The sequence below is a fragment of the Dendrobates tinctorius genome, unplaced genomic scaffold (assembly GCF_039654945.1).
Source record: "Dendrobates tinctorius isolate UK_male_01 unplaced genomic scaffold, ASM3965494v1 ptg000366l, whole genome shotgun sequence".
Lineage (NCBI taxonomy): Eukaryota > Metazoa > Chordata > Amphibia > Anura > Dendrobatidae > Dendrobates > Dendrobates tinctorius.
The window spans coordinates 4,293,050-4,308,067 of record NW_027362032.1 but is presented as its reverse complement, the minus strand read 5'-3'; the positions used below and the strand labels follow the sequence as shown (position 1 = coordinate 4,308,067).

Genomic DNA, 15,018 nt, shown 5'->3' with positions numbered 1-15,018 from the left:
CTGAAGGTTTCGTTTCTCCGTTTTTGTTGCTGTAAGATAAATTTTGTAATTAGGTAAAAGTTCAAACTGTCATGAAACCAGACTGTTCCCATCAGGTGCAAGATAAGGGAGGCGGGGGTGTAAAACTCTGAAGAATATGCCATTATAATACTTTCTATTTGGATACGGACATATATGTAGTTTCCGGTTTTCTTGCAATATTATTGGCTTACAAAGTGAAATGATGTTATTGGTAGTTGAGAACTTTGCATAATTAAGCAAAATGTTATAAAAGAAGTGACTAAAATAAAGGGGCTTAGTGATCTGTCTCGATCCTCCGGTACAGAGACCCCTGTCTCCGTGTGGTCATTTGAGTTGCTAGCAACACTCTGTGGAATAATTTGGACATCACTGGCTCAACCGTGAAGGGTTAATTTAGCCCTTCCTAAATAGCTACCTCGACAGCTGGCCGCCCAACATGGGGCCCCCGAACAAGGACGCCTCTGCCCCTGGAGGACAACAAGACAAAGGACCCTCGGAGCGGACACGGGTGCTGGAAAATTGGGACTGATCATCCCCCACGACAACCACGGTAAGTTGGCAGTTATACTGTTCAGACTGACCGTTGGTGTGGTTTTCTTGTGCTTGTTGCTGCAAAGAGGATCTGAGGTTTGTCCCCGTGGTGGGGTGATTCATGGGTGGAATCATATAGAGGTGCAGTCCCGTTGGGGGCCCAGTGCTCGAACCGTACCTCATAAGGGACGGACACCCCGGAATGACCAGTGATTGTGACTCTCTTTATAGTCAAAATATCCTGAAGTCATGATCATTGTTCGAGTCAGGCATGGTGATGTGATCGAAGACTGGGTAGGATACGTAACTCAGCTATAGATAGATATATATAACCAGAGGTGTCCGGAGGGATAGTCTGAGACGCCCTCCTCCTTTCACTGAGTACCGTGAATTTTGGGCAGTCCCAGAGGGGGACTATTGACCCTGTGGAACAGACTGATACAGCCGCTCCAAATCTGTGCACAACTGAAGTAAGGATATTTAGCTCTAAATGAGAGAATCCGTGGAAGAAAAAGAAGAATTTTGTGGCTTGGCACATGAATTGTGTGACAAAGGTGTTAGGAAGAACAGAGGAAGTGAATTCTGATTGTTTCTGTTACTGCTATGTTGAAGAAGGAAAAATTGTCTATTATTATGGCAAGGACTGGTGGCAGGGTCCTGACAGCGCCGGCGTACAGCCTCCGCTAAGCAGGGACTCACCTGCACCGTAGGGACCCCTGGGGACAAGAACAGCCGGAAAATAAAGATGCACGGGACCTGAATGTAGAAGTTTAGAAAGCCGGCACAGGACCTACGGTCATGTGAACAGTCATGTGACTGCAAGGGGGCGGGGCTTAGCGTCCTCCTTTCAGAGAAGGTAGAGGACTCAGAGTCAGGCAAAGCAGAGGTCAAGCACAATACAAGCAAGCGAGGTACAGGAGGGATAAACAGATGGAAGGTCAGACAAAGCCAAAAGTCATACACAAGATCTCAGTACAGTACCAGGGATGAGACAGAACGGAAGTCAGGGCCAAGCAGAGATCAAAACCAAACAGATGTAGAAGGTACCAAGCAGAATCCAAAGCGATATCCAGAGGACAGACCGAGTCATACACAGAGAATCAAGCAACCAGAACACAGCACTAACACACTCAGGGGTCACCACACAATGCCAAGGGCGAAAGTATAACTGACAGGGATGGGAGCGTCCTGAGGCTATAAGAAGCCTCTCCCAGAACCAGGGAGAGGCCACAATCATAGCCCCAGGTGTGCAGGTAAGCCTGCACCGGGATCACAACCTATAACCCCAGAAATGCCTGTCATCAGCACTGATTCCCGACATTAACCCCACGTGTGCGAGTCAAACCCGCACTGAGATCATGACAGTACCCTCCTCTCAACGGGGGGCCTCTGGACCCCCAGGCTTGCCTGGGTACTTAGCATGGAAAGCCCGCACCAGGCGATCAGCATGCATCAACCGGGCCGCTACCCAGGACCTGTCTTCCGGTCCATACCCCTTCCAATGAACTAGGTACTGTACTGACCGCCGTACCAACCTAGAATCTATGATGTGACCAATCTCATATTCCACATGTCCCTCAACCGAAACCGGAGGAGCAGCGGACTCGGATTCTCCCCGCACTGCTTCAAATGGCTTCAGTAGAGATCTATGGAAGACGTTAGGGATCTTGAAAGAGGGTGGAAGGCACAACCTGTACGCTACTGGGTTGATTTTTTCCACTATCTTGCATGGGCCAATGAATTTGGGGCCCAACTTGGCTGACGGAATCTTTAACTTAATGTTTCGCGTGGAGAGCCAAACTTTCTCTCCCACCTGAAACATGGGACCAGGTGTTCATTTCCTGTCCGCATAAAACGTATACCTGCCTTGAGACCTAGATATACGCCGCTGGACTTCTGCCCATGTATCTTTTAACCGCTGAACAGAGTCCTCAGCCCCAAGGCACCCCGAATCCAGACGAGAAAACTCACCAAAATGAGGACTGAACCCATAGTTGATCAAGAAAGGGGACATACCAGTGGATTGACTCACCCGACTATTGAAGGCAAATTCAGCCAACGGCAGTATATCACACCAGTCATTCTGTCTAGCAGAAGTCAGACATCTGAGGATCTGTTCCAGAGACTGATTAGTGCGTTCCGTCTGACCATTACTCTCAGGATGGTATGCAGACGAAAAGGACAGAGATATCCTTAATTTTTTGCAGAAAGCACGCCAAAACTTAGCCACAAACTGCACACCACGATCAGACACCACATTCAGGGGTACCCCATGCAAGCGGACCACATGCTGCACAAACAATCTGGATAAGGTCTCAGCAGAAGGTAATGCGGACAGGGGTACAAAATGAGCCTGCTTTGAAAATCTGTCCACCACTACCCATACCACCGTATTACCCCTGGAAGAGGGAAGATTGGTAATAAAATCCATGGACAGACGGGTCCACGGTCTTTCGGGAACTTCCAAGGGCATCAGCTCCCCCGCCGGCCGGCTATGGTAGCTTTTAGAACGAGCGCAGACCCCACAACCAGAATTGAATTTCTTTATATCAGAACCCAGAGTAGGCCACCAGAAGATCCTAGCCACTGCCAGTCGCGTGGCTGATATACCAGGGTGAGCACACAACTTGGATTCGTGGAACTCTTGCAAGAGTTTAAACGAAGTTGCTCTGGGACAAACAACTTGACCCCTGGCTTGGTCGCAGGAGCCAGCGACTGGGCCCCCTCAATTTCCCGTTCCAATTCAGACGAGATCCCTGCTAACACCACCACAGGGTGCAGAATGGAGGACGGTGGCTCAGGGACAGACACAGGGTGAAAACTATGAGATAAGGAGTCAGCCTTGACATTCTTTGACCCTGGACAGAATGTAATAGTAAACTGGAAACGAGACAGAAAAAGTGACCAACGGGCCTGTCTGGGTGTTAATCTTTTAGCAGACTCGATGTAAGACAAATTTTTGTGATCAGTGATCACAGTAACCTGGTGACTGGCCCCCTCCAAAAAGTGCCTCCATTCCTCAAACGCCAACTTGACCGCAAGAAGCTCTCTATTGCCTACGTCATAATTTCTTTCAGCAGCAGAGAACTTCCTGGAAAAGAAGGCACATGGCCTGAGTTTGGTTAGAGTGGCAGGCCCTTGGGACAACACCCCCCCTACCCCCACCTCGGAGGCGTCCACCTCCACCACAAATGGTTTGGAAGGATCTGGCTGTACCAAGACAGGAGCAGACATAAAACATTTTTTCAGCGTCGCAAAGGCCTCTTTTGCGAGTGAGGACCAATTTCTCACATCCGCACCTTTACATGTTAGATCCGTGAGAGGTTTGACCACTTGCGAAAACCCCCGGATAAATTTGCGGTAATAATTGGCGGAACCCCAAGAAGCGCTAAAGACCCTTAAGATCTCGGGGTTACACCCAATCCACAATGGCCTGCACCTTCTTGGGGTCCATGCGAAAACCCTCACCGGATACAATTAATCCCAAAATAGACAATCCTTGCACACAGAATACACATTTCTCCAATTTGGCATACAGATGATTTTATCTCAGTCTTTGGAGAACAGTTCGTACATGTTCCAAATGAGAATGCTTGTCGGAGGAGTATATCAAAATATCATCTAAGTAGATAACGACAAAACGACCAATGAGATCCGAGAATACCACGTTGATGAAATTCTGAAATATGGCGGGGGCGTTGGTAAGACCAAACGGTATGACTAAATTTTCAAATAGTCCCTCGGTCGTGAGGAACGCGGTTTTCCATTCATCCCCCTCTCGGACCCTTATCAAATTATATGCCCCCCGAAGATCCAGTTTAGAAAGCCAGTTAGCCCCTGATAGTTGGTTACATAAATCGGGAATCAACGGAAGGGGGTACGCATTCCGTACAGTAATCTGATTAAGCTCCCGGAAGTCGAGACAGGGACGTAACCCGCCATCTTTTTTCTTTACAAAAAAGAAACCTGCCGCCTCAGGTGAGACTGAAGGACGTATGTGTCCTTTGCGCAGACTTTCAGCAATGTACTCCTTCATAGCCGAGCGCTCAGGACCGGACAAATTAAACAGACGGGCTTTAGGTAATTTAGCCCCCCGGGACCAGCTCAATAGCGCAGTCAGAGGGTCTATGTGGCGGTAACGTCTCAGGCTCGCTTTCGGAGAATACATCTTCGAAGTCCTTCAGGCATTCGGGAATACCTTCCAGCTCGACAGATGATACAGACACAGATTTAACAGGTTCAACCAGCAGTGCAGATTTATCACATAACTTAAAATCATTAAACCCCCATTGAACAATCTTCCCCGTTTTCCAGTTGATAACTGGGTTATGGCGTTGTAACCAGGGCATGTCCAACACCAACCCTGCAGGTAGATTGTCCAGCACAAAACAACTTAGGTTTTCCACATGAGTAGCGCCCACTCTGAGCGAAAACAAGTCAGACATAAAGAGAATTCCCTCCTTAGTGAGGGGAGAGGAGTCAATGGCCATCACCTTGATCGGAACCTTGAGCCTAACTGTCCCTATCTTGCAGTGTGTGACCAATTGGGAGTCAATGAGATTAATCAATGACCCGAAGTCCACTAAGGCTGTAGATGAAAAAGAACTACCGTCCACAAACAGTTCCACAGGCAGTAACACTTTTGGAAAACGAGGAAAATGGTACTTGAGGGTCTGAGTAGTCTCCCCGTTGACTACCCAGACCTAGTCATTTTCCCGCCGACCGGGTTGAAGACGGGCAATCAGGACACTCCCTTTTCCAATGTCCCGTTTTACCGCAGTAAAAGCATAACTGCTTGTCCTTCCGGCTTTTCCTCTCCGTATCCTTCAGGGAGAGGGCGCCCACATCCATGAGCTCAGGGGCAGTCTCTTTTCCACTGGGGAACAATGGAGTCTCCACCTGCATCACCCCTCTGGCCCGCAGCCTGCGGTCCATCCGGACAGCCTGGGTCATGACGTCCTCGAGAGAGTTAGGTGGGGGATGTAACGCCAAGGCATCCTGCAGCCACTCGGACAAGCCTCTGCGAAAGAGTCCTCGGAGTGCAGCGTTGTTCCAAGAGACCTCTGTGGCCCAGCGGCGGAATTCAGTACAAAACCACTCAGCTGAGTGTTTCCCCTGACAGACACTCATCACCATGTCCTCTGCCAATCGCACTCGGTCCGGCTCATCATAAATGTGCCCGAGGGCCTCAAAGAATGCATTCACAGACACTCTCTCAGGGGCAGTGGGAGGAAGGGAGAAAGCCCAAGCTTGTGGGGACCCTCTTAACAGAGACATAATGACCCCAACCTTCTGACTTTTGTCCCCAGAGGAACGTGGTCTCAAACTAAAAAAAAGTTTGCAGCCCTCCATGAAGACCCTGAACTCCTTTTTGTTTCCAGAAAAAAGTCAGGCAGTTTAACAGGTGGTTCTGGGGACACCAAAACAACATCACTCACCCCAGCCCCCAGAGACCCAGCAGATAAAGCCCCTCGCACTGTCTCAGAAACCTGCTGCTGAGAATGAGCCAGAGCTTGCTGCTCCAGAGATAAACCCTGAAACATCTGACTCAGACTTTTCATCTGGTCAGCCAGAGACTGTATGAGATCCATAACTCTCTGCATAAAAAACCCCCAAAAAACTTAATGGTCAGTTATAATGTCAGGGTCCTGACAGCACCGGCGTACAGCCTCCGCTAAGCATGGACTCACCCGCACTGTAGGGACCCCTGGGGACAAGAACAGCTGGAAAATAAAGATGCAGGGACCTGAATGTAGAAGTTTAGAAAGCCGGCACAGGACCTACGGTCATGTGAACAGTCGTGTGACTGCAAGGGGGTGGGGCTTAGCGTCCTCCTTTCAGAGAAGGTAGAGAATTCAGAGTCAGGCAAAGCAGAGGTCAAGCACAATACAGGCAAGCGAGGTACAGGAGGGATAAACAGACGGAAGGTTAGACAAAGCCAAAGGTCATACACAAGATCTCAGTACAGTACCAGGGATGAGACAGAACGGAAGTCAGGGCCAAGCAGAGATCAAAACCAAACAGACGTAGAAGGTACCAGGCAGAATCTAAAGCGATATCCAGGGAACAGACCGAGTCATACACAGAGAATCAAGCAACCAGAACACAGCACTAACACACTCAGGGGTCACCACACAATGCCAAGGGCAAAAGTATAACTGACGGGGATGGGAGCTTCCTGAGGCTATAAGAAGCCTCTCCCAGAACCAGGGAGAGGCCACAATCATAGCCCCAGGTGTGCAGGTAAGCCTGCACCGGGATCACAACCTATAACCCCAGAAATGCCAGTCATCAGCACTGGTTCCTGACATTAACCCCACGTGTGCGAGTCAAACCCGCACTGAGATCATGACAACTGGATGTATTGTGGTTCAAGAAAGTGACTGTGGTGTGAGAAAGTGATAGGTTAAGAAGGAACTAAGATTGATACTAATGTGTCAGGCAGGCAAATAGAAAAAAGTGATGATTTGAAAGAAGAGGTCTCCCTGCTAGATAACAATTATACAAGGAGACCGGGAGACGCTGACGGTACCTATTATCATCCACCGGTAGCCTCTGTCCCCGCTATGTCTAATATTGCTAGTGGTTATGAGTACACTCCCTTCAGCCCATCCCAAATAGACACCCTTTGCAATCAATTACGCAATCCAGAGACTTCCCCCATTGCTTTCTACAGGCAAATGGCAGCAAATTGAGAGATTTATTCCACTCCGCGAAGAGATCTATTACACATACTTCGAGTAAAAGTTGGGGAGGGGTATTTTCCAATTATTGAGGGTGGCATAATGTATAATGTGAATCTGGATGGGGAAATCTATGAGAGTGGTGTTGATTTCTGCAATGCTTTGAAGGTTTGGGCACAAGATAGATTAGCGGACCAAGCTCTCTCTCTCACAGATATCACACAGGCCAAAGCGGAGACTGCCAAGAAGTTCTATGGGCGTCTTATGGTAGTATTTAGCGATCTGGGATTCTCACTGTATAATGAAGCCCATACACATCTTTTTATGGCAGCTTTGATGTCCGGCCTTAAACCCGAATTGCAAGAGGCAGTAATTTCAGTTAGACCTGACCTTGAGAATTCCACTCCGGACAATGTATTGAAAGTAATAAAAAGTTTTCAGAAGAATTTAACCCACTCTGCAGCAGCAAGGAAACAGAAAAATAAATCAACAGTGGCAGCTGTGACAGCCCCTGCTCTAACAGCAGCCCCCACCATCGCGCCCAGTGCGGCTGCGAGCACGCAGCAAACTCTGGCCCCCCCTCAGACTTCAGCTCCTAATCCTATGACTGAGAACCTTACTCCTCAGCCCCTCCCTGCTAATTCTCATCAGCAATTCTGGCGCTGTGCCCGATTCGGACACTTTCAGAGAGATTGTCATAGAGGCCGCTGTTTTAATCGGAGTAGATGGCAGACCCAATTAATATACTTTTATAAACCCCATAAAACCCTTCCCTGAGGTTACTATTCAGTTTGTAATCTCTCCCACATGTCCTGTAAATTCACTAGGGGCAGATTTATTATCACTGTTCCGCTCCGAAATACAATTCCAAGATGATGGTCAGATGGCAATTACGTTATATAATCCCTATGTAGATGAAGACAGTGAGGAAATCTGTATTTTGCATGCCTTTCCCACAGATGTCACAAGGGGCCCAAAACAGTCCCAACCAGTTTGCAAAAAAAAAAAAAAAAAAAATATGAGCGAGAGTCTTTTGCCATTGCTGCCATTGCTAGCCTCCTTAAGTATCTGGCAGCACTGAACTGTCGGGTTTCGGCCTCGAGACTTCAGTTCTGCCTTGGTCAAGTGATATTCTTGGGTCACTGTCTCCTTCAGGGTGCCAGACACCTCGCAGAAGAAAGAAAAATAGCTGCCAGCTCCCTTCCTTTCCCTAACTCCAGCGTTTTCTTGGACTATGCACTTATTTTTGTCAGTGGATACCGGATGCATCCCGCATAATGCAACCTCTTTACAACGCCTTGAAAGACGGTATAATGAACTATAAGGGAAGATGGCAGTGATGAGGATTACCTCCAATATGATTGTTCCCAATTTCTGACTGAAGAAACAGCTACTCCACCAAATGTCAGTGAGAATTCACTCCCAAATCTTGTTCTGGTGTTATACACGGATGGTTCAAGATATGCTGACGGGTTTGGTAGATTCCACACGGGATATGCTGTTACCACAGAGGACACTGTAGTGCACGCAGCTGCGCTCCCGCCTCACAGTCAGCACAAGAAGCAGAACTCCAGGCTCTGTCTACTGCATGTACTTTGGCCAAGAACAGACGGGCTAATATATACATGGACTCACGGTATGCATTTGGTGTTGCTCATGATTTTGGGGCTCTATGGGCCAATCGAGGGTTTATTACTACTGCCGGAACCCCAGTGAAAAATGCTGAAGCTGTTAAAACCCTCATGGACTCGATCACATTACCTACTCAGGTGGCCATTATCAAAGTTAAGGCGCGCGGTCCTAGGACCAGACCACAGACTGATGGCAACACATTTGCGGATATGCAAGCAAAAGCTGCCGCTCTTTTACCCGTTGATCCAACCATACCAGCTATGGTGACCACACGCTCTCAGCATAAACAGTTACAAGAAGCACTGACCCTACAAGAACCTGATGATCTACAACAGATTGAAGTTTTCTGTCGGACCCCGCGAGACCGCTTAATGACAATGCAGAGAATGTCTCCAAAGGAAAAGCTGAAGCAATGGAAGACTGATGGGACACGAATGGATAATGGTCTCTGGAAAAAAGACCAACTCGTGTGTCTCCCTAAGCGGATGTACCCTGCTATTGCCACATGGGCACATGGACCGACATATCGAGGAAAGAATCAGGCCGTCGCACTGGTGCAAAAATTCTACTGGGACCCCAATTCTCCAGTTGGCCGGAAGCATTCTCTGTTACCAACATGACTGCGAAGACCACAGCGAAGAAACTGGTGATGGAAGTTATATGCAGATATGGGGTTCCAGAAGTTGTTGAAAGTGATAAAGGCCCGGCCTTTTCTTCTCATGTGTACCAAAAAGTTCTGACAATGCTTGGATCCACTGTAGCCCTCCATACTCCGTAAAACCCACAATCCAGTGGGAAAGTTGAGAGGCTGAACGGCACACTGAAGGGACAATTGACCAAAATGATGCAGGAGACTACGGCTCCATGGCCAGAGCTCCTACCCATTGCACTATACCACATTCGTACTACCCCTATTACAAAATATGATTTGTTCCCATATAAGATATTGTTTGGTGCTAGGCCCCCAGTTGCAAATTTCCAGCCTCAGCAGTTATCAGAAGAAACTGACCATGCTGTTCAATATGTTATTCAGCTTAGTAAAAATCTTGCTAACACCTATGTTCTAGTTTTCTCTTCTTCTCCAGATTCAGCAGAAACAGACACCTGTTATAACCTGAAGCCTGGTGATTTGGTAGTCGTGAAAAGGCATGTCAGGAAGCACGGACTAGAACCCTTGTATGACAGTTGTCATGCCCCCTACCGGCCATACTTACCAGCGCGGCCCCGCTGCTCTCCTGCACACCTCCCGGCGCGCTCCTGCTCCACGTCGCGTCCCCGCTCCAGACATCCGGACTCCCCGTCGTCGTTCCTGCGTGCCTGCGCCGGTCTATTCCCTTGGCGCTCGGACCTCTGGGAGCAGTGACGCAGTGGCTCCCCCCACAACATGGCGGCGCCCACCGTCTACTTCAGCAAGGCATCTTGTCAGGTAAGATGCCTGATTATCTTCTGCGGTGACGCTGTTCCTGCTCTAGCGTTTCCGCTCCTCTCAGGTCCCTGTATCCTCTGTGCTATCCTTCTGTCCTGTTTGCGCTGCCCCCGGTAGCTTCTCTGCTCTGTTGCCCCACCTGCCTTGTCCAGTGTCTCTGTCTTGTCCTTAGTGCATCTCTGGTCCGTTACCCTCTGCTATCCGTCCGGCCTCTCTGTGTGTTGTCCGTACCTGGCTCTCCTTCCTCTCTCGCCCACAGTCACCAGCCTCCGTCTGCCTCTAATGCTCCCAGTCCTGCTTTGTCTCTATTCTCCCTAGTTCCTGCAGTCCCTCCGTGCGCCTGGACTCTGTCCCTCCTTGCCACAGACTCTCATATTTCTAGCCCTGGTCGTCCCTTTGGCTCCAGCTGTTATGGTTCCATCCCTCGGGGGCCTGCTTCTAACGATCCCTGTATAGGGGGTGGGTTTCACCTGGTCAGCTCGCCCTCGGGGGCTCTGGAGTCGTGACCCAGAGGGTCCACCTCCAGGTTCCTCCTTTATTTCCCACACCATAACAACAGTCCCTATCAAGTCCTCCTCATCACCCAACAAGCCAATAGCAAATGAGGGGGGCATAATGTTTTAGTTTTTCGCATTTTTCATATTATTATTGGTAGAAGTTAAAAATTAAAGTTAGAAGATATTCAGTGACTCAGAGATCAATACGATAAAGATAATGATCATAATAAGGACAGTTGGTGGTCAGACACCTTCTCCTTTCTCAATCCAGCCAATTGGTTTAAGGGAATTGGGGGCTGGATAGCTGGGATCTTGCAAAGCTTGTTGCACATTGCTGCCTGTATCCTTGTTGCATATGTAATACTAAAACTTGTTCTTTGGTGTATTTCTGTATGTATTAGGAAAATCTGCACTGAGACAGCTAATGATGATACCAAAGGTGTCCTTGCCCCTGCTCTTCTCTGCACCGATCTCAAAAGGCTACTTGATGAAGATGTTGAAGCCAAGCACATGGCTACCTACAAAAGATCAACACCACCGTCATCAAAAGGTTTTATAGTGAAGGGACAGGAGTGAGGGCCTGTTCCCAGGAGCTACAGTCTGAGGAAATTGCTAAAAAGCCTTCACTAGACCCCTGTACAGCTGTATAATGAGGCCCAGGCTTTATAGTGAAGGGACAGGAGTGAGGGCCTGTTCCCAGGAGCTACAGTCTGAGGAAAGGGCTAAAAGCCTTCACTAGACCCCTGTACAGCTGTATAATGAGGCCCAGGCTTTATAGTGAAGGGACAGGAGTGAGGGCCTGTTCCCAGGAGCTACAGACTGAGGAAAGGGCTAAAAAGCCTTCACTAGACCCCTGTACAGCTGTATAATGAGGCCCAGGCTTTATAGTGAAGGGACAGGAGTGAGGGCCTGTGCCCAGGAGCTACAGTCTGAGGAAAGGGCTTAAAAGCCTTCACTAGACCCCTGTACAGCTGTATAATGAGGCCCAGGCTTTATAGTGAAGGGACAGGAGTGAGGGCCTGTTCCCAGGAGATACAGACTGAGGAAAGGGCTAAAAAGCCTTCACTAGACCCCTGTACAGCTGTATAATGAGGCCCAGGCTTTATAGTGAAGGGACAGGAGGGAGAAAAGTGGGGAAAGGAGCCAGAAGAGCCGGACTGCCCATCACTAACCTGCAGAGCCGCACTCCACATATATGGCTGCTGTGTGCACAGGACCTGTGATGAGGTCACAGGAGGGGAGGAGTCAGGGGTCACATGATCTCCGGAGTGCAGACCTCTATGGAGCCTTCTCCTCAGTCAGTGACATTCCCGCCATTAGACTTGCCTCTGCACCTAGCATTCACATGGTATGCCTTTCAGCTAACCCCAGCTTACCCCAGTGTTATTTATGACCTTGTTTACTCTGGCTTGATCATATACATCTGGTCCACTCTTAATTGTCTGGCCAAGATGAGCAGAGACCACTCCTCTCTGCTTCACACCTGACTGCACTTAGTTGTACATATATTGCAGAGTACAAGTCTGCATAGACTTCAGTCTGCATTGTGATTGCTATAAGTGTGTGCTAGAAGTGTGAAGATTAATTTAAGAATTAAAACCAGAAGGATGTATACAGACTGTGCCCTGCTACCTGCCACCATCGCACTCTAACAAGCATCTCTATTCTTCCGACAGGTATGTCCATCCACCCAGCTCTCCTGCTCTCCTGCTGTCTGTCTATGAAGGACACACAGTGCGTCACCCAGCTTTGCACATAGACTTGCCTCTGCACCTAGCATTCACATGGTATGTCCATCCACCCAGCTCTCCTGCTCTCCTGCTGTCTGTCTATGAAGGACACACAGTGCGTCACCCAGCTTTGCACATAGACTTGCCTCTGCACCTAGCATTCACATGGTATGTCCATCCACCCAGCTCTCCTGCTCTCCTGCTGTCTGTCTATGAAGGACACACAGTGCGTCACCCAGCTTTGCACATAGACTTGCCTCTGCACCTAGCATTCACATGGTATGTCCATCCACCCAGCTCTCCTGCTCTCCTGCTGTCTGTCTATGAAGGACACACAGTGCGTCACCCAGCTTTGCACATAGACTTGCCTCTGCACCTAGCATTCACATGGTATGTCCATCCACCCAGCTCTCCTGCTGTCTGTCTATGAAGGACACACAGTGCGTCACCCAGCTTTGCACATAGACTTGCCTCTGCACCTAGCATTCACATGGTATGTCCATCCACCCAGCTCTCCTGCTCTCCTGCTGTCTGTCTATGAAGGACACACAGTGCGTCACCCAGCTTTGCACATAGACTTGCCTCTGCACCTAGCATTCACATGGTATGCCTTTCAGCTAACCCCAGCTTACCCCAGTGTTATTTATGACCTTGTTTACTCTGGCTTGATCATATACGTCTGGTCCACTCTTAATTGTCTGGCCAAGATGAGCAGAGACCACTCCTCTCTGCTTCACACCTGACTGCACTTAGTTGTACATATATTGCAGAGTACAAGTCTGCATAGACTTCAGTCTGCATTGTGATTGCTATAAGTGTGTGCTAGAAGTGTGAAGATTAATTTAAGAATTAAAACCAGAATTGGAACTGAAGGGAACTGGACACAGTCACTGTAAACAATGTTTCTGTTTGTTTTCACTTTCACCCCAATAATCCTTCACTTTCTGCTAATTCCCCTAATCCCTACTCCTAGTAAGGAACTGTTCATCTCTTCTTCAATCCTCCCCATCCACCTCACCTCCGCCTCAAAACTGTTCCTTAACATACAATCCTCTGTCTCCAAACACAGACAGCCCCCTCATGCCCTCTCCTGCTCCCACCTGGTAACACTTTCTCTGCTCCTTCTCACTGCTGGTGATATCTCTCCAAATCCTGGTCCTCCTCACCACATTCCCACAGTCATTTCTACCTCCCATCCACGCTCTATCACAACCTTCCGTAACCTCTCCAACCTTATACCCATTCACCCAGCCCCCGCTTCCCCAGTCCCACTAACAGGAGCTCTGTGGAACGCTCGCTCTGTCTGCAACAAGCTTTCCTACATCCATGATCTTTTTGTTACTACCAAACTCTCCTTCCTCGCCATCACCGAAACCTGGCTCACCCCTTCTGACACAGCCTCTCCTGCTGCACTTTCGTATGGCGGCTTCCACCTTTCTCACACCCCCCGCCCCAGCAGCAAACATGGTGGAGGAGTTGGTTTTCTCCTGTCAGATACCTGCTCCTTCACCCCAATCCCACTGCCACCCTCTGTTACCCTCCCTTCCTTTGAGGTGCACTCTGTGCGCATCTACTCCCCCTCCAACCTCCAACTGGCTGTCATCTACCGCCCCCCAGGGCCAGCCACCACCTTCTTTGACCACTTCACCACCTGGTTACTTCATTTCCTTTCCGCGGACATCCCTACTATCATCATGGGCGACTTCAACATCCCCATTGACACTTCCCTCTCAGCTGCCACTAAACTTCTATCTCTCACTTCCTCCTTCGGCCTCACTCAATGGTCTTCTACAGCCACCCACAAAAATGGCCACACACTGGACCTCATCTTCACCCGCCTCTGCTCCCTATCTAACCTCTCTAACTCACCTCTTCCTCTCTCTGACCACAACCTGCTCACATTCTCCTCCCTCTTCACTCCATGTCTACAATCCCCACCCCACAAACTTTCACACCCTCGCAGGAATCTTAAACACCTTGACCTACACTCATTCTCCGAATCCCTCCTCCCTCTTACAGATATAAGTTCCTTACACAATGCGGATGACGCTGCCGCTCTATATAACACCACAATAGCTGTAGCTTTGGAATCCGCTGCCCCACTTACACATACCAAAACTCGCAAAATCAACAGACAGCCCTGGCACACCAGCCTGACCAAAGAGCTGAGGCGAGCTTCCAGGGCTGCTGAGCGCAGATGGAAAAGATCCCACTCCAACGAGCATTTCATCGCATTCAAACAGTCCCTCACTACTTTCAAGACCACACTCGCCACAGCTAAACAAACCTACTTCTCATCTCTCATATCCTCCCTGTCTCACAACCCTAAACAGTTATTCAACACCTTCAATTCTCTCCTCCGCCCCCCAGCACCTCCTCCCTCCCCACTCATCTCAGCTGAAGACTTTGCCTCATTTTTCAAGCAGAAAATTGCTAACATCAGGGACAGTTTTGGTCAACAACCCCCAGAGCCCTTCCTCCCGACTTCCCAGCCCTCC

At 49.1% G+C, this 15,018-nt stretch overlaps 1 protein-coding gene across 1 annotated transcript in view; it reads right to left on the bottom strand.

Moving 5' to 3' along the window:
* The window catches only part of LOC141075626 (uncharacterized), a 68,532-nt gene that overhangs the window by 24,519 nt on the left and 28,995 nt on the right, over positions 1-15,018 (bottom strand). The window lies entirely within an intron of this gene.